The sequence below is a fragment of the Halyomorpha halys genome, unplaced genomic scaffold, assembly GCF_000696795.3.
Source record: "Halyomorpha halys isolate HHAL.00 unplaced genomic scaffold, Hhal_1.1 Scaffold3.1, whole genome shotgun sequence".
Classification (NCBI taxonomy): Eukaryota; Metazoa; Arthropoda; class Insecta; order Hemiptera; family Pentatomidae; genus Halyomorpha; species Halyomorpha halys.
In genome coordinates this window covers 1408089-1412079 of record NW_027115249.1, presented here as the reverse complement: position 1 = coordinate 1412079, position 3991 = coordinate 1408089, and the positions used below count along the sequence as shown (strand labels likewise).

General features: G+C 35.6%; 1 protein-coding gene and 1 non-coding gene across 3 annotated transcripts in view; one reads left to right on the top strand and one right to left on the bottom strand.

Annotated features, from left to right (window-relative positions):
• The window catches only part of Trpgamma (Transient receptor potential cation channel gamma), a 980713-nt gene that overhangs the window by 423164 nt on the left and 553558 nt on the right, over positions 1-3991 (top strand). The window lies entirely within an intron of this gene.
• Positions 454-525, bottom strand: TRNAH-GUG (transfer RNA histidin (anticodon GUG)). Its single transcript has one exon. It is a non-coding gene; the product is annotated as a tRNA-His (tRNA).

The window sequence follows — 3991 nt, the reverse complement described above, 5'->3', positions numbered from 1 at the left end:
CCAATCTTGACATATGGAGTTGAGCTTTGGGGCTCCACTAAACCTTCGAATTCCTCTCGTATTCAATCCTTACAATCCAAAATCCATCGTAAAATCCTCAATGCTTCTTACTTTGTCACAAATAAAATCATACATAAAGACCTTAATGTTCCCTATGTAACCGATGTAGCCAGAACCAGATATCACTCCTTCCATTATAAATTCCCTAGCCACTCAAACCCCCTAATTTCTAACCTTCATTCTCTTCCATTCCTGACAATCCTCCGAGGCGCCTGAATAGAAGATGGCTACGAGACCAGCTAATGTAAAATGTCATTAGAGTGCTACCAATGGGTAGTTTCTCTACACGCCTGTAACACTCCAATTTTACTTAGATCAAATTTACTAAATGTATTATAATGTACAGTAGTAAATAGCAATAAATAAATATTTAAAAAAAAATAAAAAATCTCCTGCCGTGACCAGGATTCGAACCTGGGTTATTGCGGCCACAACGCAATGTCCTAACCACTAGACGATCACGGCTGTCCAGGAACTGAAGAGAAACCGGAGTAGATAATGGAGCGCGAAGGAAGTTGAAAAAACACGTTTCTGAAAGAATGGCTGATCTAGAAAAGGCATGATTGACTGATACAACTTGTTTTTGGTGTAAAATAAATAATTTTTTAAATATATCATTGTTAATTGGTTAATTAACTAGTTAGTTAGAAACGTTAGAATAATAAAAACGAAATCCCAACGGAACAGGTTATCGTTTCGAATCATCACAACTCATCCAGCACTCAGATGAATATACTATTTCGACATCAAAGGGACTCTGTCATGGGCTCTATCTAGTTATCGGATCAATCCGCTTCGAGAATTTAAGCAATTTTGACACCCTGGTATCGATTAGCTGTCATACTACGGAAATCGGTTTTCAACAAGCTGCTGTATATGTTGGAAGATGAGAACTTTTCTTCCACGGCTTAAATTGATGATCTGGACGCAGTTTGGTAAGATTTTAAAATGAATTTGAATCAACATAGAGGATGGTGTGAGAGAAAAATGTTGAGAACATTCTCACACCATTCTAGGTATTAGGTATTATTTATGCCAAGGTATCGCAGTTACTTTGTCATGATAATATTTTTGGTGACTACAGCGCTTATTGAAGAGCAGATTGGCTCAGTGGTAAGGACCTGTGCAACTAACTCTAAGGACTCTGGTTCGACTCCAGCTGTAACAGACGACGGGATATCGAAGAAACGCTGAACATATCTCAAGCAAGTGTCTCAAATCATTCGTGTCTGATAATCGCAAAGATTTTCCATCACGATAACGCACGTCCTCACGTGTCTTTACAGACCTGGCAGAAATTATTGGAGTTTGGCTGAGACGTGATTCATCTGCTATGTATCCATAGAGATTTAGTTGGGATGCCAGGATAATCGCTTAAGGCAATTATCCAAAATAAGTTAATTAATTAATTAGATATTGAGTCCTAAAAGACTATTATTATAATTGGATTCCAAAGGCTGTTTGTGTGTTTACCAGTTTACCAATTAAATACCTTTATATTTATAAAATGTTGTTACTATTAATTATATAGTATAATAAAAGGTGGTATACTGGGTTATATAATAGTATATAAACTACATAAAGAAACTAAGTATTTATTTACAATTTGTTATTATGATTAAAATGATTCAAATAATTCAGATAAAGGTTGCCATAAAATATAGATTATAACATGATTACTTATTAGTTAATTTATACTTATAGCTGCTTATGCCGTGGGATGTAGTGCCGTAGGTGTCTTTTGTTTCAAAAGGGATGTCCAGTTCTCGTGGCCCTTCTCACGACCGTCTGGTCGAAGTGCATCTTCTATGCCTGCCTCCTGACTGTGGTCCTCACCCGTCTAAGCCTTCCTGTTGAGTGTGTCCGTATCTGATTGGGCGTCCCCCTCCTCAGGGTCGGGAATGTGTAAAAAAGTTTGACATGTCCAGGCAGCTGCTTAATTTGATTCCGATCCCTCGTCAAACCTGTCAAGGACCTCAAGGACTGCAAAACGCACGAGTTCATTGCGCAAAAATCTGAGAAGTTCTGGGAAGACGGAATTAAAAAATTACCTAGAAGATGGCAACATGTAAGGGGTCATATATAATTGATTAAAAATATTTGCAATAATCTAAAGTTTTTATCGAAATCACCAGTAAAAAACGCTACGAACTTTTTTTACAACCCAATAATATGTAATTAAATGCATAACGTAATTTTTTATACTACTGATACCAGACGAATTTTCAACTTTAATACTCCTTTGCTATGTATCGGTCTTTTGACAATCCTGGGTATTATTAAGGTGTTTCGTCATCTGTCCCTATACCTGGTCAGGGTATCCTTCTGCGAAGCTTTTAGCGTCCCCGGATATGAAAACATCTGTAATAAGTTTGTCACATTACCAGAGGCCCCTGAGAAAATTAGATTGGCTAACCTTTAAGTGTTCTAACAAAAATGGCAGGTTTGACGAGGGATCGCAATCTAATTAAGCAGCTGCAGACCCTTCCTGGACATGTCAAACTTTTTTACACATTCTCGGCCCTGAGAAGGGGGACGCCCAATCAGAGAAAAGATTTAAAAATAAGGTACCACCCCAAAAAGGGAAGTGGGAAAAAAATACAGAGGAAATTTAGAAGAGTAGACGGACATACTCAACAGGAAGGCTTAGACGGGGAGGACCACAGTCAGGAGGCAGACTTAGAGGATACACTTCGACCAGACGAAGTAATGAGAAGGGCCACCAGACCGGGACATTCCTTATGAAACAGAAGACACCTACGGCACTACATCCCACGGCATCAGCAGCTATAAGTATAAATTAACTAATAAGTAATCATGTAATAATCTATATTTTATGGCAACCTTTATCTGAATCATTTGAATCATTTTAATCATAATAACAAATTGTAAATAAATACTTAGTTTCTTTATGTAGTTTATATACTATTATATATCCCAATATACCACTATTTATTATCCTATATAATTAATGGTAACAACATTTTATAAATATAAAGGTATTTAATTGGTAAACTGGTAAACACACAAACAACCTTTGGAAAGGAATCCAATTATAATAATAGTTTTTTAGGACTCAATTTATAATCAATTAATTAACTTATTTTTGGATAATTGCCTTCAGCGATTATCCTGGCATCCCAAGTAAATCTCCATAGCATAGATACATAGTACCTTATAGCTGAATTCTTCGAAGGAATTTTTCAATAATAATATTTATTTCTCTTTTTCCACAAATTATTTCTTATTTAATAAATAAATCAATATTTTAATAGAAGAAAAAAAATAAATTGAGTACGAATACTTCAATTGTACTATATACAAACGCGCGTAACATTAAGTGAGGGAATAAATGAAGAAGATAGATGCTATCAAGACCATCCTTTATTCCCACCCGGGGGCTAATAAAGGACATTTATCAGCTGCATATTCTCCAGGATTTACATCAGCGAGGTGGCAATAAATCTTTATGAATGCTGGACACGTTTCGGCTCCTCAGTCTGAATTATTCCTTCCTTCCTTGAATCTTTTACAGGAACAGTGTTCGTCCTGAGGACAAATTAGGGGAATATCAACCTCAAATTTCGATATGTATAAGATTTATTATGTTTTAATGATCAATTGATATTTATATGCTAAGTTAATGAATCTTCAATGAATGAAATATCAAGTTTTTTTTTTAATAATTTATTTATTGATATTTACAATTGTATACATATATATACAACAAGTAAATTTGCTGTAGGTGACATAGTGACATGATAAAAACATGTGGAAAATCTACCCACTGATAGAACTCCAATAAGATTTCTAGAGGAGAAGATCTCGAGGTCATTATCTTTTCAGACGCCTAGGAGGATTATTAGGTAATGAAGGAGAAGCCAGGTTAGAAACAAGTGGATTTGGGTGGTTGAGAAGTTTATTATGGAAG